We start from the raw sequence: 23,694 nt of genomic DNA on the forward strand, positions 1-23,694 counted from the left end.
AGCTTTCAAAGACAGAAACGCTCCCCTGCAGAAAGTCTGCATTCTAGAAATACAAGAGGCACATATTTACCTTCAACTCTCTGAGAATTTAGCTCAATAATAATAATAATCTCTTAAACATACAACATAAGAATTAAGATATTTCTAGTCACACATTTCTAGGCACCAAATCCTACCCCTGTCATTCTGGAGATGTGAAATTTGGAGACACTTACATGTCTCGAAGCTTCCGTTTCTTCCTCTGTAGGAGGATGTAAGTGACAACAGCACCACCTCAGAAGGGTGTGGTGAATATTAAACATCGTTAGTCTTATAAGGGTGTGGCAGGGCCTGGCACATACCATGTACTCTGTAAACAGTGGTTACAGAAACGTGGATGTCTGCATTCTTGCTCTCCTCACTCTGGCTTTTTGTCACTGCCAAACAAAGAAATGCCTTTGGTTCTAGAGGTAAACCAAAGGAATCTTGCTTTAAGACAGAGGTGATGCCTCCTTGGAGCCTCCCTCTGGTCCATAGCCAGCCTCCCGAAATGTCTGGGGCCTCTGCACAGCACACCCTCACCCCATGGACACCTGCATTTCCTTTCTTTATTTCTATTAGATGGTAATCCCCATGAGAAAGCCCCATTCAGAAAAATCTCAGTGTTTAAAACGTCCTTACAACACCAAAGTATAAGATTGCACCATGCCAAAAAACTTTAAGAGCACTGATCTGTTTGATAACACTGAAGAAAAATTAAACCATGTTTTCACATGGCCAAAGGAGCAAAAATCCTAACATCGAGGGGAAAATGTGAGAAATTTGTTTGAGGGATGAAGAAATGAGAAGGGATTATGAATAAAAAAAATGATGGCAGCATATCAACCAATGCTTCTATAAAAATATAAACATTTACTGCCTATATGATGGCCTTCCTTACAGGTTCTATAAAAGTGTCTCTGCATAAAACCACCTCTGATTTCATTTAGAGAGATCTATATTTATTAATTATAATATTGAGTGAATGTACTTTTAAAATATAGTGTCACAGTAATACCTAATTGTAAAAATCATTGGAAAGGGCTTTCAGTTAAGAGCCTTGTGAGTTAAGCCAGCTCTCTCCCTCCACACAGCCCACAAACTATTCCAAAAATCATGTCCCTTATGAATATGTCCATGTGGCCTGGGGTAAGTTGTGTCGTGAAATGCAAAGTAAAACAACTTTCCAGACTTCAATCACCAGCATCAGGATAGGATGTTCCATGGTTATTAGTTTGTATGCTTCTGTGACTTGATTCTGACATCAAGTTTTCTCCATCTGCTAATTGACATTCCACAGGAAAATTCTTCCTCTTGTGCATAAAAATGTCCTCTTTTTTCTTTGTTTCTTCCCTAAAGACATTCTCTACCACTTTTTTTGTCCACTCTGACAAGAAGCCTTGGAATTTTCATGACACCGGAAGGAGGTTGGAAATTTAGTATACGCGCATCTCAAAGAGTTCAAAGCATAAAACTACTCACATATTCATTGTTCCCTTCTCTTAAATCCGTAAATTTCCAGCCTTAGTGTGATTTTGTGCTTTTTTTCAATGTCAGTTCCCTTTTAAATCACTTGTTTTCCCTCTAGGGTTTCCTTATTCCAAAAGATGTAGCCCTCTATTTCCATTTTACATCTTGCTATCTCTCAGATCATGAGCTAGCAGATAACATGGCAAAAATCCAAGTGTGGCTCCCTCTTTCACTGAATGGAGAAGAGGTTAGAGCTTCAGCTGCATTAGTCTAAAGGTAGCCCAATGCCATCTGTCACTGTAAGGGCCCTGTTACTGCATGTGTTACTGTAGTTTCCTTGGGAATGCTATTTTGGCTAAAGTAAATAAGAGGAAATAAATATGAGTGTTTATGCTGATCTTTAGAAGTCAAAGCATCCAAAGGTATTGTCATGAGTGCTGTCTGCGGTTCTCAGGTCCTCATGGGGAAAGAAGGCATATTTACAAATCAGTGCTTGATGACAGGAAGGACAAAGGCATGCGGGTGCTGAGGATATTGATAACGTCACACAATCCCTCAACCTCTCTTCTGGCCACAGTCACCTAAGTAAGCCACTTCACCTCAAACAACTACTCCTCCCAACCTGCCTGATAGAGCAGCAGAATCCCATGCCTTTAATGATGGTGTTGCCTTGTTATAGAAGTATTACTCAAAAGAGCCAAGGTCACCATTTGATGATTCTTTGAATGTTATAACATTATTTGAGTCCAGTTCTTTCCAGGCTCTGGCATGAGGACTCCAGTATCATTTTCATTAAATAGACTGTTCACCCTAAACACATAGATAGCGAATGCATACACCTGGGTTCTAGAGGTTCAAGGTGTCAGGGAACTCTCCAACCATGAGTACTATGGCCTCCCAGTTCACCATCCAACATCCAGAGTAAACTTTGAATCATAGATCACGTCACTCCAGCTTCCCTGACTTAGAACAGGGTCAAAACTTCATGCTGTGTCCTATACAGGTCTCATGATCTGTCTGGTAGCTCTCTAAACAACAAAGTAAATTTGGTATCTGCCTACATAGCCTCATCGGTTTGTCCTGGAAAGTGATCAGCAAGCCTTGAAGCATTAAATCCCCCATTAAGCTCTCTGCTCTTGATGCCCATTTGTGCTGCTTATCCATATCTAGAATAAATTTAGTTCTTTCTTTTTCCTGACTTGAATTGTCCCTGACATCTAGAAAATGAGCAAAAGCTCTGGTAATGTTCACACCCAAAAGGAGCATATATATGTATTTTTGTATGGAAGATACATAATTTTTACTCTGATAATCCTAGCCTTTGATTCTTTTGCATCTTTTATCCCAGGATCCAAACTGTTGAAGCAGCCTGACCCAGAAAGACACATGACATGAAAGCAAAGTAAGCTTGATATGGATCTAAGCAATTGGCATGCTGTGGGTAGGGCAGTGGTAGCCCTGAGCCCCTCAGTGCTAATTTGGCTGTGCTCCTCATGCCCTAGTTTATTTGTGCCCAGTCCCACAAGCTCTCTGCTATTTAGTTTGTCCTTTTGTAAGTGTCTTGGTCTGTTAATGAGAACCACAGCTTTTTTTGTAGGTCTTAGAAAAGATGGCTTAGATGAAAAGATGGCTTAGAAAGAGAACTCCCAATAAAGAGCTCACAGATGGCGCATCACAGGCCATCCACAAAGCTCTGGGGATCCAGGCTAACAGGGCTAATGCTAAATGGGAGATTTTGAGCAGTAGGGCAAGACTGGATCCCTTCAAGGAGGCCGTAGAAGTAAATGCTGGAGCAGCAGGCCTCGGTGAACATTACATGACATCTGCCAGACCTGTTCATGAGCATGTATGAGACTCCACTTAGGGACACCAAAAATATTTTAGGGGACTTTCGGCAAAATTAGTTCTTATGGGAAAAGCAGGGATGAGAGACAGTGATAAATGTGTAATTATAACCCAACTCAACGTGTAGGATGGTATAGGTTGTAGGGAGCTGGGGCTGTGTGCAAGGTACAGCCATCGGACTAGTACCAAGATTCTAACTCAGTCTGAGCTACAGAATCTCCTGAGCAGTGTTTGTAAAACTACAAATATCCAATACTCAACACAATATTCTGACTTCATAGGTCCAGAATAAATCCAGAAATTTGTATTTTTATCAAGTTCCACAGGTGATTCAAGCCAGGACTTGGATTCATTAAACTAGATGGTCTCAAAAGACCAAGTCTGATACAGATATTTTAAAAATCTTAAAATATATTCTACAAAATAATTTACTTTTTATTTGCTGTTTGTATGTTTACTTGTCTATTTTATACCCTTTTCCATGACCTATTATTTACATTCAGGACTATTGTTCTTCCACTCTTTAACTTCACACACATTTTTGGAAAATACCTTAGAAGACTAAAATCCCACTGTGAAAGTCACTGACCTATAATACCCTTAAGTAGAGAAAACCTTTTGAAGAAAAATACAAATTCTTTCCTTCTTTTCTGTCTATTGTGATTTCCTCCCCATCTCATCAGTTTGTGACTGCCCAGGATTTAACCACTAATGTAAACTCTCTCATATCTGTTCAGAGAATGACCTGTTTTTGAAGCTGATGGAAGCAAGAGGTAAGAGGGCAACCCTGATGCCTTCCATTTCTGGGGTTCCACCCTGTCCCTTCACAACACAAGTCCTGTTCATCACAACAGAGCTCTCAGCTCCCATGTGGCAATGCCCAACGGAGCCTAGATTCTAATTTTGCTCTGAAACTTAGAAATTTCCAGTCCAGGGGCACATGGGTGGCTCAGTCAGTTAAGTGTCAGACCTCGGCTCAGGTCATGATCTCATGGTCCATGAGATCAAGTCCCATGTCGAACTCTGTGCTAACAGCTCAGAGCCTGGAGCCTGCTTTGGATTCCGTGTCTGCCTCTCTCTGCCCCTCCTCCCCTTCAAAAATAAAAATAAAACATTAAAAAAAAAAAGAAATTTCGAGTCAAACCTAAATCCAAGAGCTTTCCACTGGCACTTATTTATATCATTTTCTGCCCTTAGAGGAACTGTTTGGAAATGAAGGAAAGAAGAGGAACAAAATAGAGCCATTACCCCTTACCAGCGTCTTATGGTGCCTAGCAATGTAAAAGTGTAAATTCTCTTCAAAAACATCTAAAGTTAGCTGGATATATAAAGTCTTCTGATTCAATAATTGGTCCAGGTAGGTACATTATCCAAGCAGGGCCAATAAATGGCCCTTAGTTGTAGTGACACAGATTCTAATGGCAAAGGGACTACATTCTTCCACTGAAATAATGAATTTGTAAACCTATATATTCTGGATATATTCCAGGGATCATCTCACTACCTATTGTGGAGACTTCTCAAGAAGGCAACCATCTCAGAATGAAGAATATTCAAGAGATGAAAAAAGATAAGAACCTAAAGGCATTATCTGAACTAGCTGTGCCTAAAGACATAACGACCCATTGGACTTCAAATTTATGGCTAACATTTGCAGCTTTCCACTCCAGGCCTTAAATCTAGTCAATTTTTCATAAAATCATATCTGTACTGCCTTCATAATATCTCTGGACTCTGTCACATTATTCTCCATTCTAACTTCCACAGCCTTAATTTAAGTTTGTGTCACTCCTTGCCTGGATTCTTTCAACAACCCATTCCCACCACTCCCCCAGTTCTTTATTCCTTCTCCAGGCCCTCCTCCATTCTGTAACCACCGTTACCCAAATTAAGTCATTTGTCCCCCTCAGAAATACTTATGGTTCTTCATTGCCGAAGATTATGGTTTTTCTCTTTCTTTCTCCACCAGGAGTCTTTTGATTTTTTTCAAAACAAATAACATGAGGATTCTCAATGTATAATACTGAAATATTATGCAAGCCTTGAGGCTTGCATAATATTTCAGTATAGGATACTGATAATATGAGTATAGGAAAGGAGAGGGAACAAGAAGCAATAGAGAAGAGGGCAGTAAGACTACACCCCAACCAACTGTCCCATTCCCCACAATACCTCTAAAGATCCCTGGTCTCTAAAGATTATGATTTGAAAACGTAAAAACAAACGCTTTAATTTTTACTGAAAAATCCATTGTAGTGCTTCCCCCAATTCCTCCCAAACACACACACCTCCCTTCTGAGCCTCATTGACCATCTTTTAAGTTGCTTCCCATTGAGCTGCCCTTAAAGTTGGAAGGTACACTGGGCTCTGAGCTTAGGCCCCAAATAATTATTATGCGCCTAAGAAATTTCCACAACAGACGGAGAGAAGATGAAAGCCAAACAGGAAATCAACACCAAAATTAAACCTGGGAAGGAAGGGGAAGAAATAGGCCTCCTAGCTGAAAGAGGAAATCAGATAAGAAGCTGAATAAATTTAATGAAAGGCATATCTACATCACCAGCAATGAGATCTCTGTACCAGGAAATTGAACTCCAGTTTGAGAACTCACTTCTTGATCACAACCATCTACATGATTCTCCTGCTTCTGATGCCTTCTTAAGATAGCCAAGTTATAACAAACCATAACTTGTTTCCATAAAGTACTCCAAGTTCTCAAATGATGAAAGTTCATTGTGCACCCGTGGAGATGTCATTGCCTCTGCCTGAAATGTCATATCTCTTTCTCAGTAAATTCCTAGTCACTCCTCAAGATCTATTCATACTGTAAAAGCTTCCTGAATTCTCCAGGTGGCTACAGCTTTTTTACTTTCTGCATATTGCACTTAACTTCTTTAACATCTATCTATTGTTATTGTGATTATTATGATGGGTCCCTTCTCTTCCCTACTGGATCTAAAGGCCCTTGAGGTCAGAAAGCATTCAACCTTAGTTTTCTTCTACCTCCTTTAGCACTCAACTCAGTGTCTGACACTTTATCAAACTCTCAATAAGCATACATTGAATGAAAAGACCATAAAATCATGTATTACACGAGTCTCAATTCGTACCACAACAATATCTCTATAAATGAATATCTTTTCATTCTTCACTATTCTCAAACATTTTTTGAGTTTACCAAACCCATCTAGCTATTAATCTTAGATAATGTTATTTTTTTGAAGATAAACAAGAATATATTGAATAATAAAACACCACTGTGGCAAAGTTAACTTGTCAACGCTAGGATCTGAGGCACAGCTCTTTTGTACAATCTTTTTTTGTTTGTTTTAAGTAGGCTTCACTCCCAGCACAGAGCCCAATGCAGGGCTTTGAATTCATGACCCTGAGATCAACACCCTGAGATCAAGACCTGAGCTGAGAACAAGAGTTGGACGCTTAACTGACTGAGCCACCCAGGCACCCCTCTTTTGTTCAATCTTGATTCCACAGAACCTAAATAAATAGCAGTCAAAAGAATTCACATTGGGGGAATAACAGATCTGAATCAGACCCTTCTCCAGCGTAAATGAAACCCAAAGAAGGCGGAAGGAAGGAAATAATGGAAGCTAGAGGAGAAGCAGAGAATAGAAAAACAATAGAGAAAACCAACAAAACAAAAAATGGTTCATTAAAGAAATCAACAAAATTGACAAACATTTAAGCTAGACATACCAAGAAAAAGAAAGAGAGAGAGAGAGAAAGAGAGAGAAGAATCAAAGTATAAAATTCAGGAATCAAGAGGAGACATCATAACTGACAATATGGAAATAAAATTATCATTGGAGAATACTATGAACAACAGTATGCCAACAAATTAGATAACTTAAATAAAACTGATAAATTCTTAGACACAAATTACTGATTCTGCCTCAAGAAGAATTTGACAACTTGAATTGACCTATAATAAATTAAGAGATCAAATTAGTAATTTAAGAACTTACCACAGGGGTGCCTGGGTGGCTCAGTTGGTTAAGCATCTGACTCCAGATTTCAGCTCAGGTCATGATCTCATGGTTCATGAGTTTGAGCCTTGCACTGAGCTCCGCACTGGCAGAGAGAAATATACAATATTAAATAGTAATAGATATAATATTTATTATTTCTGTTAAATATATATTACTATTATATATATTCACACACACGTATATAGATATCTCTTTCTCTCATTATATATATAATATGTATACACTCTCTCTCATTATATATACAATATATATTCTTAACATATAGATATCACTTTCTCTCATTATATATATTATATATACATATGCACTCTCTCATTATATATACATATATATATATATATATATATATATATATATATATATATACACACACACATACATACATACATACCGGGGGTTGCCAGAGGGGAAGTGGTGAGGAGATGGGAAAAATAGATAAAGAGAATTAAGAGTATCTTGATGAGCACTGAGAAATGTATTGAATTACTGAATAATTATATTGTATACCTGAAACTAAGATAATATTGTATATTAATTGTATGTGAATAAAAATAATAAAATAAATGAAAAAATCTATTATATTTCTACACACTAGCAATAAATTTTTCAAAAATGAAATAAAAAAATAATTCCATCTAAAAGTATCAAAATAAATTAAATACTTAGGTTTACATTTAAATGAACAGCAAGACTGTACACTGAACATTACAAAACATTGTTTAAAGTAATTAAAGAAAACCTAAAAAAATGGAAAGATATACCATGTTCATAGATTGGAAGACAATATTTTCAAGATGACAGTACTGCCCAAAGTGATCTACAGAATCATCACAATCCCTATCAAAATTCCAACTGTCATTTTTTTTCAGAAATTGACAAGTTGATTATAACATTCATACAGAAGTACAAACAAGTCAGACTGATAGCCAACACAATCTTGAAAAAGAACAAAGTTGGATTACTCACACTTCTCAATTTCAAAATCTACTACAAAACTACTGGCATAAAACAGGTAGATGAATTGAATAGAATTTAGAGTCAAGAAATAAACCCATGCATTTAGGATTAACTGATTTTTTACAAGGGTGACAAGAAAATTCACTGGGGAATGAATAGTCTTTTTAACAAACGGTGCTTGTACAAATTAATAGCCCCATTAAAAAGAATGCAGTTGGACCTCTCTCTCACAACATACTCAAAAAGTAGCTCAAATTAGTTCAGAGGCCTAAATATAAGAGTCAAGACTTAAAAACACTTAGAAGGGGCACATGGATGGCCCAGTCAGTTAAGTGTCTGACTTTTTTTTTTAATGTTTGTTTATTTATTTTTGAGAGAGTAAGAACACAAGTGGGGGTGGGGGCAGAGAGAGGGAAACACAGAATCTGAAGCAGACTTCAGGCTCCAAGCTGTCAGTCCAGAGCCTGACACTAGGCTCGAACTCATGAATCATGATACCATGACCTGAGCTGAAGTTGGATGCTTAACTGAGTCACCAGGTACCCACGTGACTCTTGAATTCAGCTCAAGTTATGATCTCACAGTTCATAGGTTCAAATCCCGTGTCAGGCTCTGCAACACAGTATGAAGCTTGCTTGGGATTCTCTGTCTCCTTCTCTCTCTGCCCTTCCCCTGATAGCACTCTATCTGTCTAAATAAATAAATAAAACTTTTTTTTTAATTAAAAAAAAAAACACTTAGAAGAAGAAATAATTCTTGATGACCTTGGTTGGGCAATGTTTTCTTAGATACAACACCTGAAACACAAGCAACACAAGCAACAAAGGAAAATAATATATATATATATATATATATATATATATATATATATATATATATATATATTGGATTATATCAAAAGTTAAATATTTTGGGGGTGCCTGGGTGGCTCAGTGGCTCAGTCGGTTAAGCGTCCAACTTCGGCTCAGGTCATGATCTCACGGTCTGTGAGTTCAAGCCCCGCGTCGGGCTCTATGCCGACAGCTCAGAGCCTGGAGCCTGCTTCAGATTCTGTGTCTCCCTTTCTCTCTGACCCTCCCCCCATTCATGCTCTATCCCTCTCTGTCTCAAAAATAAATAAACATTAAAATTTTTTTTTTTAAAGTTAAATATTTTTTGCTACAAATAATACCACCAAAAATGTGAAGATGTAACCCACAGAATGGAAGAGAATATTTCCAAATTATATGTCTGATAAGAGACTTGTTTCCAGGATAAATGAAGAACACTCACAACTCAAATAACAAAGAGGCAAATAACCCAATCAAAAACTGAGCAAGGATAGGGCGCCTGGGTGGCTCAGTCAGTTGAGCGTCCAATGTCAGTTCAGAGTGTCCATGAGTCCAACTCATGATCTCAACAGTTCGTGAGTTCAAGCCCCGCGTCAGACTCTGTGCTAACAGCATGGAGCCTGGAGCCCACTTCTGTGTTTTCTCCCTCTGTCTCTGCCCCTCCCTCACCCTTGCCCACACTCTGTCTCTCTATCTCTCTCAAAAATAAATACTCATTAAAAAAATTTTTTTTAAATGAGCAAGGAGTTTGAACAGGTATTTCTCCAAAGACAATGTATAAAGGGGCAATAAGCATAAGAAGATAAACAAATGGCTAATTAACATCATTAATCATTAGGGAAATACAAACCAAAACCATAATGATACTAGTTCATAAACACTAGGACTATAATAAAAAATAAACACAATAGCTAGTTCTGGTGAGAATATGGAGAAATTAGCACCTTCATGCATTACTCTTGGAAATACAAAATGGTATAGCTATTGAGGAGAACAGTTTGATGGTTCCTTAAAATGTTAAACATAAGAGTTACAAATGGCCCCAACACTCCACTCCTATATATATGCCCAAAATAAATGAAAACATGTCCACACAAAAAGCTGTACATGAATGTTCACAGCTGCACTGTTCATAATTTCTAAAAACTGGGAAAACCTATCAACTGATGAATAAAATATGGAATCCCTATAATTGAATACTATTTGGCAATTAAAAGAAATGAAGGACTAATATATGCTACATCATTAGTGAACTTTGAAACAGTTAAGCTAAATGAAAGAAGGAAAAGAACTCAGTGATTCTGTGATTCCATTTATTTGAAACACAAAAAGACATATTTCAGAGACACAAATTATATTAGTGGTTCCTTAGGGCTTGGGAAGCTGTTGTAGAGGAGAAAGGGGCTCGATTGCTAATGGGTACAGGGTCTTTTTTTTAGAGTGGACAAAATGTTTTAAACTTAGTGGTGATGATTACACAATCCTGTGAATATACCAAAAAGCAGTGAATTGTATACTTTAAGTAGATGAATTGCATAGTATTTAAATTATATCCAATTCAATGTGTGGTATATACCTTGGAGTGGTTTCTCTTCATGAGAAGGTATTCATAGCCTTCATTATTATAGTTATGCCATTGACATTGTGATTTTCTATATAATCACAGAATAGAACCATGACAACTGCCATTTCATAATATACGTAGCTCGATTCAATACACTTGACAATTCAAACCTAGTTGCAGAAGTTACTGTTTTTTCAGTCACTGAAATCAAAAGGAAGAAAAGAAAAATCAAATATTCTTCTAATGCAGCTTTTCTAAAATAGAACAAATCCATTTGACTCTTTTAGTGCAGAAGATTTGAATTTGTGAGTCTTCTCAGCTGGACATCCTCCTACTCTAATCTGTATTCTTCCCTGAGTGCCAGGATTCATCCCAAATATTTTGTGTAGTATTTCTAAATGGTATTCATTCAGATTTATTTGTATAGAAGGTTGCTGTCTTACACAAACACTCACAAGACTTGAGTTCTCTTTTTCATATTGGTTTCTTTAAAAAAAAAAATACGAAAGCCATGGGTGATAGTATATTTGGGTTAACATGGTAATGTCATTGTTAGGAATTTCATTTAATATTCCTGCTCAAACATTGCGTATGTTCATATTCTGGATTAGAAAATGGAGAATGTCATTAGGAAAAGAATAGCATATTACATCTGTAACCCTGGAAAACAGACCAGGCTATTGAATGAGAGAGACTGCATTATAGATGACAGAATATGTAGATAGTACAAATTTTTGTATAAAGAGAAAATGGCAGACGTGAAATAACACAGTGGAAGTTTTAGGCTTATCATGTACTTCCCTCCATAAATTCTATTCTCTCTCATGTGCAGAGGCATCCCAACCTAGATGAAATCTTATTTCCACATTTAATCTTCTTAGCATCAGCATTTGCATTGGTAGGATATTGTGTTTCTATGACCTTGCCTCTCTCCTATGATCACCTTCCAAGAATTATAGAGGCTACTGGGTGGTTCAAAAACTATTAGATGTAACACATTTAACCAACCTTTAGTGAGTGTTGGTTTCTACACTGAATCCTGCTACCATCACTCCCAGCCCCAGACTCTCTGACTTATATACCAGTCCAACAATGAAAAAGAACTCTAACCTCCATACCCAGATCCTGGGAAAAATTAGACTGGGCATAGTAAAAAGTTTCCACAGGGCCTTAAAGCACATGCAGACAAGGTTGCTCTTTTCCCCTCTACAGTAAGTACATTTGTGAGCATCTAGAAACATGTCAGGCACTTGGTACATATATATGTCTGACCAATGAAGGAATGAATGAATTATGAATTAATGAATCAAGGGTAACCTGAGAGTCAATACAAAGTATTGAGATAATTTTTCAGGTTTCTTTATTAGACATTGACCATTAGTATTACATAATCCCCCTTATTAGAACTGTTTCTTTTTCGAAGGTCAAATTTGAAGTGAGACCAAACCTTATTTGTTTTAATTCAGATTCCCCAGAAACAGATACTAAGACAAGTATTGATACACCAGGGATTTGTTAATAAACACTACCAAGAAAGACTGGTGAAAGGGTGGAGTTGCAGGATAAAGAGGGGGAAGAAACCAAGCAAATCACAATTTTAGGTGACATCTCAGTCTTGGCCTGAGCCTATAAGGAGCTCTGGAAATCATCTTCCCTATAGTTTATCAGTTTAAGAACTGTCCCAACTCAAGGTGAAGGTGTTGGGCTTTTATACTGCTACACCAGTCAGTCATTGTTTTGGTGCTATGCAGGGGGCTGTAAATTACTAAGCACTTCCCGCTGTGGTCCAGAGATTCCAGTAGCTCAAGGGTATTTGTCTAAAGAAAGTTGTAGGAGAAGCACACAGAAGTTAGTAGCTCTGCACCCGGAACTGGGAAAGGTGATCAGAGGGGATCTGAGCAGAGTACCTACAGTGTCCACTATAATATTTAAAACAACTGAGAAAAACTAAGACACATGCCACAGATTATCAGAATTAAGTCTGAATCTCAGATCTGTGCTCATCACCTGTATGGCCCTAAGCAAGCTACTTCCCAGTTCTTGAGTTTCATATGTTATAGTTTGACAGCATGTATTTCATAAGTATGTTAAAAAGGAAATGAGAAATACATGCAAAACCATTTAAAACTGTGCCTTGGCCATAACAACCACTCAATAAGTGTGAATTATTGTCGTCATCATCATCATCAACATCATCATTATCAACATTATATTCTCCTGGGCCAGACTAGTTCTTTGGATTCAACAGCATGATAAATCTGGATTTCTTTTCACATCTTTACACCTAAATCCCATAGTCTTCTGGTCTTAACATACTCAACTCTTTGCTCTGCTTTTCAACTTTCGACAATGTCCTTCTCTTCTTCATCTTCCTCTTTTCCTGTCTCATTTTCTGACGGTCATGCCTGAGTTTCTTCTGACCTTGACTTTGGAGGCAGACAATTCAGACAGAACCAGTCCAAGCCAGGAGAATGTGTGATTCTAAAACTAATGGATTGTGTCAGATATCTGCATCTGAAATTAATGAAAGTGCCACTAGCTCCCAGGAAGACCTGCCAAGAAGCAGTAGTGACAAGGACTCCTGGCAGCAATAGTGCTGCAGCAATAGGGCCTTGGTGAAGGACAGCAATGGACTGACTACAGAACAGGGCTGCTGGGCTCAGACAAAAGAGAAAGGACTGGGGATGTCCCAGGAACTTTAACATGTGCTTCCACATGTCTTAGCTCAGTGAATTCATTTTCTATTTGAGTGAGAACAAGAGATAAAATCTAGGGTGGCTCTAAAGAGAAAAGCTGCTCAGCACCCTTTCGGCAGACAGGTTTTTCCTTTTACCAAGAGATGGTGACTCTTTAAAGAACCCCTCTTTCTTATTAGCTCCACCTCCTTGGCTGTTCATCGTGCATTTTTCTTTGGGAAGGCAAGGCTACCCTATCTGACCAATTTGCTGAAGCTACTCTGGAACATCATTTGTGCCAGGCAAATGGGACCCCAGATCTACAAGGTAGCCTCTCAAACCACATTTTTCTTTGCCCAGAGCTCAAGACAAAGGCCTCCCATGGGATACCTCAATGACTCGGTAGGAGAAATATTGCCTTTGCACTTTTTTTCTTGCTGTCAAGATGTCTAATGATAAAATTCCTTGAAGACGAGGGCAATACCAATAAAACTAATACTGAATCTAAGAACATATTTCAGGTTAAAGAGTAAAAATTATTTTGAGTTAATTCTCTTATTTATATTGATCCATAAGCCTTCATTTTCATTTACTTTAAGATACAAATTTAATATAGATTAGAAAGATGGTTCTAGAAGGCATGCCAAGTAGACCAAAATTGGTATTTATATGATAGATTATTGCTATTTATTTGCTTACTGAAGCTCCTCAGTTAGCATATTTGGTTCCAGGAAGCAGTTTGCTACCTCCCAAAAGACTTAGAGCTCAGATAATGGCACTAGAATAATAAACCACACTTAGACACCCAGCACTCAAACCTACAAAGTTGGCAAAGCAGTGAGTAGAAATGTAGCAAAGTATAAAATATTCAACACAACTTGTGTTACCAGTGGTAACGCGAACCAGCAGGATGGGAAGCATCCATCGTTACCAATGTTCAACTCTGAACATTGCCTAGGGAGAGATAGACTGTGGGGTCAGAGAAGGTCCATGACTTGAAACAGGACAACTTAGCCCCTTGCTCTTTTACTGGCTAGTAACAAAGATGAAAAGAATAGGAAGATTTATAGACACAATTCAAGAGTTTTGTTGTTCCTTTTGTATAAAACGTCTGAGTACATAAAGTGAAAAGAGCTGCAATGTCAAATACCTCTGAGAACCAATGAATCAAAAAACTGAGAAATCTTGTTCGAGAAACTATTATGTCCCCTAAACTGTACTTATGACTATGGGGATACAGGACTCTATTTTCAAATAATGTAGAATCTAGTTGATATGACAAGACTAATCTATATGAAAATATCAGGACACAGTTTGCTACAATAAGGGAGAACAGTCTGAACTTGTCAAAAAAAAAAAATGCTGCAGCTGGCAGGGGTGTTGGTAGCTGACAAAATCCTACAAAACAGTTCAATAAATCATCTTGTTTGAAGGGTGTTCATAAAATACAAAAAGCCTGCATCCTGTCAGAAGCCATGTTTCAGAGGGAGGGTCTATAACACAGAACAGGGCTGCACAATCTGAACTGGACTTAATGCGAGCAAGGAATTAAGTTGTCAAGGATTACTTTTTCCTGCAGCAAAATCTAGCCTATTATGATGACTGAAAATACTGCTTTCCTATTTTTTTAGCACAAATCTCAGGCCCAATTCTAAATGTACTGGTTTGAGGACCAACATAGGAAAAACCAGTTGATTGTATTATATGTTCCATGACCTTAGTGGCATTTTGGTAGATAAATTACTATATGATACTGCCAAATCCCTAGAATATTTGGTATAACAAGGATAACCACTCTAAGAACAAGAGTGTAGTCTCTCACTAACACCAGTTCCTTGCATATTTTATAGTTCAGCAGCCACATATTTCTTCAGGCAAAATAATTTTCTGTCATTCACATCACCTTTCAAGTCTCAGAGTTAGCACTATTCAATTCAGTGGTCCTATTCAAATAGAAAAGGGCTCTATGCAAATTCCTTATTTTTCACTGACAGTCATCTGGGCTTTGTTTTATTAACTAGTAACACATTTGTCTTTGGGTAAAATTAATTTTCTTTGAAAATCCTGGAGAATTGGAAAGTTAAACCTCAGAGATGGTGATTGATTCTGTTTTAGGGTAGTAACTCATCAGCATTAGTCCCATTTGGGGGCCAATTTTCATTATAGAAAACCTTTTTCCTCTTAGTAAATAGAGCAGAAAATGTTCCTATCCTGATACCACAGGGAAAACCTAAACTAGGCATTTTGCAATGAAATGCAGAGAGATCTTTAAAAGCATATGGTTTCTCTCCTCTTGAATTTCATATTTCTTCAGAAATTTCTGTTTCTGTAATTGGATATAATCTTAAAGAACAAGTTGGTCATAGCATAGATTCTTCCTGCGATCTGTAGCCATATTTTCTATATGATTTATATGTTATGGGGACTATAGTGGTGTTGTAAAGAATACAAATACATATATATTATATATATATTGTATTTAAAATACAAATATATATATATATTATATATATATGTTATGGGGACTATAGTGGTATTCTAAAGAATACTATATATATATATATATATATATATATATATATATATTTTTTTTTTTTTTTTACAATACAAATATATGTGTATGTGTATGTGATGTGTGTGTGTGTGTGTGTGTGTGTGTGTCATGGAAGAGAAGTCATACATAACTATATACCCTGATTAGTGACAAAGACAGTAAGTTAGTATTGAAATTGCTCATGCTCCCAACAATCTTGCAAAATTATACAATGAGAGCCTATGCATCTCTCATCTCAGCTTACCACTCTAATATCATCACCTTCTAATTAAGTTGGTTCAAATTATTTCAAAGTCAACCAGTATAGGTCCCATCAAGCCAACTCTTATGGGTATTCTATGGGAATAGCTTGATATCATCTTGACTCTCAAGAGTGGTAGCATGCAAGTCTGGTTCCTCACACACAACTAACCCAGCCATTTCTCCAAAGTATATTGCAGGAATCTGAACATAACCTCACATTTCAAATGCATTACGTGCACCAAATTCAAATTACTTCATCATAACAAAGTGTCATGAGAGTATTTAGATCTTCGGGCCTACAATTTCCAAATAATTTAGAGGTCAGTGTAGTGACCATATAAAGAAAATCCCAGGGTGCCAGAGTGGTTCAGTTGGTTGAGCATCTGACTCTTGATTTCAGCTCATGTCATGATCCCAACGTTACAGAATCGAGCCCCAGGTCAGGCTCCATGCTGAGCATGGAGGCTAAGATTCTTTCTCCCTCTGCCTTACTCCCTTGCTGTCTCTCTAAAATAAAATTTTTAAAAAATCCCTTGAAAAGTGGTATATATTTGATGCAGGACTCACAAAAGTGTGTTATCCTGGGACCCCAAACAATATATTGAGAAAATGCATGGAATATTACTATTTAGCACGACTTACAAGTGCTTAATATGCTGACAGCATAATAATTATGACTGTGATTTTTTTCCATATAACATTGTGTTTCTTACTTTAGCTACAGCTAACCAATATCCAGATTTATTCAAATATAATGATCACAGTCTTTTAAATAGTAAGACTCACTAGAAAACTTTAAGATATGATTCAACTTGGGGTGGGTGACTGGGTGGCTCAGTCCGTTAAGCTTCCAACTCTTGGTTTCAGCTCAGGTTATGACCTCATGGTTTGTGAGTTCAAGCCCCACACTGGGCTCTGCACTGACAGCTCGGAGCCTGCTTGGAATTCTCTCTCCCTCTCTCTCTGCCCCTCCCTGACTTGCTATTTCTCTCTCTTGCTCTAAAAATAAATAAATAAATAAATGAATGAATAAATAATAAATAATAAATATATAAATAAAATACGATTCAACTTGCACATGGTTGTCAGGGAACACAGTGAACGTGCTGTGCCAGGTGCACTTGCCAATGGATTGTGGGAGAATTTTAAACTATGGTGTCAAATGAGGCAAAAGCATACCTAGATTTCCTGAACCAGTTTGGAAGCAGCACAGCGAAGCACGCATGGTTGTCAGGCATGACTTTTATGAGAAACAGCAGTCAAACTCTGCCACCACAGAGCAACTCTTTCTGGGACCAGCCCTGTTCCAACACCCAAGCACCTCCCAGGGAGGTGTTTAAAGAAGGGAAGCAGAAGTTTTCTTGGAATATTCAGCTCAAAAAAATCCTCAACCCTCCTCTATCAGTGTGGTAGAGCCCTTCCCTAAGCAATGTGGTGAAAATCTCAAGACCAGGGAAGGCAACCTGGCTATGCGGGCATGCGCGACATTCCTCAGGACCATTCAGACTGTATGTTACCATTCTGGGGGGGCAAAGGAGCAAACATTGTACAAAAGACAGCCCCCTGCTGTGCTCAGGGCTTAGTCTTTTGGGCCTTAGCTCTCAGCCCACACTGGCACAAATAAAGCTGCTTCCTGAAAAGAAAAGTGAAAGGGCGGGCCTACGCCGGCCGACTCCATCTTGTTCTGTGTCCTTCACCTTGACCACACCTCCTCCCCTTGAGTAAACCCTCCCTCACCTGCCTAACAGGACTCGGACCCTTCCCCAGGACCCTTCCCCAGCCAATCGGCTGAGGCCATAGCCATTACCTCACCAACTGCCCCAGGCCCCAATAAAACCTTTGTCCTTTTGAAACTCGCTCTCTTTCCCTGGTATCTCACCGCTGCGTCATTGCAGGTAGGGGATTGAGCTTGAGCTAGCTCGAATAAAGGCTCTTTGCTTTTGCATCGGACTCGGCTCCCTAGTGGTCTTTGGGGATCACGAATTCTGGGCATAACAAAAAGCCTCGGTGTCCTGACTCTCTGTGACTCCCCACTACATCAGCAATAAATTTTGGCCATGACAACCAACAGTAGAGTTCTCCACTCCCTTTTAACTCAACCTTTCAATTCCAGCAACAGAGATGATAGCAACCTGTACCAGAGTATCAAATCCTGCCACACACGTGCTCTCTTATATAAAGCTTTGACAAAGATTCTTTGTTTGACCAAACTTTAGTCAGATCCTAAACCTTCCTCTAGTCCTATCTGGAAACTGTTCATAAAATCCAGTCTTAGCCAGAACTTTTCTACATTAGTTTAGGAAGAACCCCTCCCTCATCTTCCATATCTGGTCAGGTTAATCATCCGCCAACACACCCCACCAGGTGATGTCTGATCACCCTGATCTGGCTTCAGCAGAATTCTGTCAGAGGTCAATTCAGCCAGAATTCTCCTTACTCCTGATGTTTCCTTTCAGTAATTTCTCATCACTGACCTTCACCCTGATCCTTGGCTGTAAATTCCCACTTGCTCATGCTATATTTGGACTTGACCCCAGTTCTATACTGAGGTCTCATTTCCCCTATTGCTGTCATACCAAATAAAATCTGTTTTTACCACTTTATTGTCTAGCTCTGGTTTTTCTTTGACAGCTTTCTCTGAGGGTCACTAGAAACCATTGATGAGTACCTAAGTTGATGTGGGAAACAAAGGCAGAAGGAAACAGTCAAAATTAAATTTCCTTATAACCTGCAGCCCATTGGCTTGAGGCAGGCAAGGCAAAATGTTGCTCTAGGAACTCCCTACTGTTTTTAATGCTAATGCCTTCCTAAAGGAAAGACAACCTTAGCTTGGCAAAAGCTAGGCCTCCAGTATCCTGAGTCTTCTTTAGCATATGAAAATCTCATTGGAAACCTCCCCTGAAGTTTACCTCCCCCAACTCCATTGTATATAACCAGTCTCTCCTCATGGTCCCAGGGCAGATCTTTCTGCCCAGGGGTCCTGTCCCTGTCCTTTAATAAAATCACCTTTTTGCACCAAAGACGTCTCAAGAATTTTTTCTTGCCCATGGGCCCCAGACCCCACGAACTCCACCAACAACCCCCCATCACCTCAAGAAAAAAACTTCATCATAAGTAATCTCATTGTAAGTAATCTCTGTGACTGCCTTTCACTGAGCTCCTTCCACCTGCCCACATAACTTACACTGCTCAGAATTCAGCCCAAACTGCATATCCATTTCGTTACTACTGATGATTTTCTGTTGTTTATTATTTAAATCCAGCAAATGCCCCATTTCATGATTATTCCCATATTGCCAAGGGTCAAGTCTGGCTTTCTTTTAAAAGAGAGAAGAAAACACCATACTTTGAGAAAGCACAATTCTCCTTACTCTTTAACTGATGTGCAAGGTCTTCATTTTCATTCCTGAATTCTTTTCCCACTTGACTTTTTAAACTTTCAGCTTCAAAATGGATAAATCCCTATTCAGAAACAAGGCTTAACTCTCATTTGAATATTTCAATTATCAGCATTCTCCTTTCATTTTCATTTTTCTTGCCGTTTACAACAACAAAAAGAAACCCAGGCACCCTCCTAAAAGGGAACAATGTACTTTGCTTCTTAAGAGCCCAAATCCATGAATGCAATATTTATGCAACACAATTCACCTATGATATAACATTCCAACTTCTCAGAGCTGGCTAAGCCCCACTAGAGTAAACTGAGGGTGGCCTGAGGAAAATTCAGTCCTCCATTTTGACTATAAAGCTTATATTCCTGAGAGAAGGGACAGCATCGCCTGTTATTTCATACATATCTTTAAAGACAAGACGTTAGGGTGAACACGTGACTAAGAAATTGAGCAGAACAAAAAGCGTATTCATTGTCCATATTCTACCTACATTTCCCTTGCTAATTCTCTGCCGTTGTTTCTCTAAACCTTACGTCTTTTGTTTTCATGACAATTTGAGAGAGGAGTGAATGATAATGTGCTTAGATTTTACAGGTATCTCGAGTGGTCCAATAAAAACAAAAAAGCGGGGGCGCCTGGGTGGCGCAGTCGGTTAAGCGTCCGACTTCAGCCAGGTCACGATCTCGCGGTCTGTGAGTTCGAGCCCCGCGTCGGGCTCTGGGCTGATGGCTCAGAGCCTGGAGCCTGTTTCCGATTCTGTGTCTCCCTCTCTCTCTGCCCCTCCCCCGTTCATGCTCTGTCTCTCTCTGTCCCAAAAATAAATAAAAAAACGTTGAAAAAAAAATTAAAAAAAAAAAAAAAGCGGGAGTAGGGGCGGGAGCGGAGGAGGATCTTGCCTAAGCTAGCAATTACAGATATATTTGACGGGATAACTGAACAGAAATTCTGAAGAAGTCATTCAATTTTCTCCAGGCCCTACAGATGTTTTGTTTCCAGCTGAGTGTTCACTAGGAACTACCAAATCTTCTGTTTCCTGCTGCTGCAGAGGCACCAGAGCCTGCAAGTGCCAAGTAGCAAACTATTACCGTGATAAATGGAAGAATCTCCCCTGGGGATATGCTCTGTTACTGGGAGGGACACCCAAAGAATGTTTTTAGGCCCAAAGCCCTTGTAGGGTTTCTGTTTTTCACCCTAGTGCTACACTGACCTTATAAATAACTCCTTCAGGGGTTGGCTCAAAAGACAAAGCCAAGTAATGGGCTCCACTTTGCATACAGAATTGTCACTCACCTCCAACAATGGAAGCTTTCTTATCACCAGACCATTTTTCCCTTAGACAGGACTCTCTCTGAGAAGCTACTTCAGGGCCCCAAGCAAATAAATCCTGGGTAGGTCCTGCCACCAATAAAAAGGCAAGCATGAATCCCCACTCACAAATAAACTTGCTCCATCCCCCTGCTCTCAACATTCTTTCAGCATCCCTCAGTCCCAACTATAAAATGAAACATTTGCATTTTCCCTGCTGTTGTTTCTCTCCATTAAGTCTATCTTTGCTATCTTAAATCTGGGGCTAGTTAGTTCACTTAATTAGCATGGAATGCTAATGCGGTGAAAGTCTTGAATTCAGTTATCAAGCAGTTCAGCCCAGTCTGGCCACTGGCCCTAGGCCCAGGGACTAATACTAATCCAGCCACTGTATTCAGGTGAGCCCCCGTGGTGAAAACGGAGGCCAGAAAAGAGACAGTTCCAAGGACAACTAATCTTTTCATGGAAACCTTGGTAGAGCCATCTGGCAGCATCACTGTCTCTACCTTTGAATAGTTTGAAAAGTTTGTGAAGACAAATTTTCACTCATGAGAGGATAATTAGACACCATGGGATAGCACAGAATCAAGTGTTCATGCAAGTATTGCTTTGGGAGTTGCCTAGGATTGCTGATGAGAGCACATGGGGCAGGCTGAGGACAAAGTCCAAGCTAGCATAACCCCCAACCCCCACCCTGGGGATACGTGTGATATTATTCCTCAGGCACTCCTGGCTGCCCGAGGACAAAGGAAAGGAAAGAAAACAAATGACTGATAAAGATCACAGTCACACAGGACAGGAGTCTCCATTGGTTTGCAAATATCTTAGTAAATTACAAGAAAAAGGCAATCTTATCAGTAGCCTAATCTCCAGAAACCTATAGACTCAGTTTCCTGGAGCCCCAACACCACCCCGCCAAAGTGACATGGGGAACAAAGGCAAGAAGGAAATGACAGGTAAAATTAAATTTCTCTGTAACCTGCAGCCCATTGACTTGAGGCAGGCAGAGTAAAACATTTCTCCAGGAAGCCCCTGCTGTCATAACGTTAATGCCTTACTAGCTGCGGGAGCGGGGAACAACCTTAGCTTCACAATAGTAAGGCCTCAGTTATCTTAGGAGTTCTCTTTAGCATATCAAAATTCCTCTGGAGGCCTCCCTTTTGACTTTATCTTCCCCAACTTCATAGTTTATAAGAAGCCACTCTTCTTAACCACAGGGCAGCTCTTTCTGCCCACCAGTTCTGTCCCCGTGCTTTAATAAAATCACCTTTGTGCACCAAAGACGTATTCAGGAATTCTTTCTTGGTCATCGGCTCCAGACCCCCACCATCACCGCAAAACCTCATCATTGGCATAGCCATTGAAGTTGGCAGAGAGGCCAAGGGAACTGAGCAGGGTCTTCAGCGATGCATAGACTTTGGGTAGAAAGGGGGAGTGGTGAGTCTTCAGAAGTGAAAGAGAAAACACTTTCACATCTCCAAAAACACATATTGATTCAGATCCTGATGTTTGCTTCTTGTTAATAATGATGACTTTCAGAAAGTATTTAAGTCATTGTAAACCCGTGAAAACAAGGAGAAAAAGCTTCCCCATGACAGATGTTGCTAAAGACAATTATCCTTTAAGGGCCAGGATCTATGAAATAAGAATATATCCCATTCCATGCCATTCAGACACAAAACTATTTCTTCACACTTCCTATCTTCTCACCCCAAACTCAAGGTTTAAATTTCCTTTCAAACCCAGGACTCCTTTCACGCAGAATGAGAGTTAATTTGCTAAGAGTTCCAAGTGTGAAGCAACTGCTTTGCTACTTTTAAACCAAATTAGCTTTTCTTAATAAGCATCACGCCTACAACTCGTTTAACCTTTAATGACCTTAAGCACCTTATTCTATAACCCAAGCGCTTTGGTAAAGCTAAAGAAAATCACAGTTTGTTTTAATATTCTCTTGATTTACCAATCCAATAAACTTAATAATAAGTTGCAAGAATAAGTTATTTTTTGGACTAAAACCAGCAACATAATTAGCCTGGGGTAAGTTGGGCTCTTAATCACACAGCAGCAACCTTCAAAAGTGGTGACAATGTTTAACACTTCAACAACTGATGTAGTTTCTCTTGAGAAAGAGAAATTTCTCAGTGGACTTAAGTTGCATGGGGAAGGGAGCAGGGAGTAAGAACAGAAAACAGACTTGTTCCTGGAGAGGCTTATATAATCATGAAAGATATTAACCTTTCTTATTAATTATATGATCTTGCTGTTTGCATTTACTACCTAGATAATGGTAACATAAGGTATGGAGAATTTAATGGCCTCCCATTATTCAGTCTTCCAGAATTTTTTAAAATTTATAATTATTTACTTTAAGAGGGAAGTAGGGATTACAACAATCACATAAGAAAATGTATTAAAAAGCAAGTAGACTTTATTCATTATATTAGCTTTGATTTCAAAGCACCACATGGAAGAAATGTAGCAGGAGTCACACACAGGGTCTGGATACCTAGGCTTTTCTTTCCAGAAAGCAGCTTTATTTGCCAGCACGGGCTCAGTGGGGCTAAGACCCAAAAGGCTGAGGCCCCAAAGCAGGCTGTGGGGGCAGGGGTACAATTTTTACTCCTTTGTCTCCCATATACGGTAACACACAGTGTGAATGGGCCATCTATGTTAGAGTCCTGAGGAATATCACGCAAGCTCACGTAGCCAGGTTGTCTTCCCTTGTCTTGAGATTTTCACCACATTCCTTAGGGAGGAGCTCTACTACAGATAAGGGAAACTATGGGGAAAATGACCATATGATTATCAATAGAGACTGTTTCTCTCTAGTATGA

General features: G+C 39.0%; 1 long non-coding RNA gene across 1 annotated transcript in view; it reads right to left on the minus strand.

Moving 5' to 3' along the window:
* LOC128312613 (uncharacterized) overlaps positions 1 to 23,694 on the minus strand; it is a 68,670-nt gene that overhangs the window by 16,256 nt on the left and 28,720 nt on the right. Inside the window, exon 3 of the long non-coding RNA XR_008292110.1 lies at positions 7,317 to 7,422. This is a non-coding gene — a long non-coding RNA (uncharacterized LOC128312613). The remainder of the gene's footprint in view (positions 1 to 7,316; positions 7,423 to 23,694) is intronic.

This window comes from Acinonyx jubatus, chromosome D2, assembly GCF_027475565.1.
Source record: "Acinonyx jubatus isolate Ajub_Pintada_27869175 chromosome D2, VMU_Ajub_asm_v1.0, whole genome shotgun sequence".
Taxonomy (NCBI): domain Eukaryota; kingdom Metazoa; phylum Chordata; class Mammalia; order Carnivora; family Felidae; genus Acinonyx; species Acinonyx jubatus.